This window comes from Arachis duranensis, chromosome 1 (genome assembly GCF_000817695.3).
Source record: "Arachis duranensis cultivar V14167 chromosome 1, aradu.V14167.gnm2.J7QH, whole genome shotgun sequence".
NCBI lineage: Eukaryota > Viridiplantae > Streptophyta > Magnoliopsida > Fabales > Fabaceae > Arachis > Arachis duranensis.
This window is the reverse complement of record NC_029772.3, coordinates 73,601,187-73,601,719: the sequence shown is the minus strand read 5'-3', so window position 1 is coordinate 73,601,719 and position 533 is coordinate 73,601,187.

Sequence of the window (533 nt, the reverse complement as noted above, 5' to 3'; positions counted from 1 at the left end):
AATCCTTGGCTTAAATAGCATCAGAAATGAGTTGGATTGGGCCCACAAGGCTTTAGAATTCGCTGGCCACATTTTGCTTTAAGTGAACCAGGTGGCAGCAATGGTGCGTGCGCATACTATGTGCATACGCGTCACCATGCGCGGTTTAACCATAGCAAATCTTATATCGTTTCGAAGCCTCAGATGTTAGCTTTCCAACCCAACTGGAACCGCATCATTTGGACCTCTGTAGCTCAAGTTATGGTCAATTAAGTGCGAAGATGTCGGCTTGACAACTTTTGCGATTCCTTCATTTCTTCATGAGTTCTCCATTTTTACATGCTTTTCCTTTATTCCCTTTATCCAATCTTTGCCTCCTAAATCTGAAATCACTTAACAAACATATCAAGGCATCTAATGGAATCAAGGAGAATTAGATTTATCTATTTTAAGTCCTAAAAAGCATGTTTTCACTCTTAAGCACAATTAAAGGAGAATATACAAAACCATGCTATTTCATTGAATAAATGTGGGTAAAAGGTGATAAAATCCCC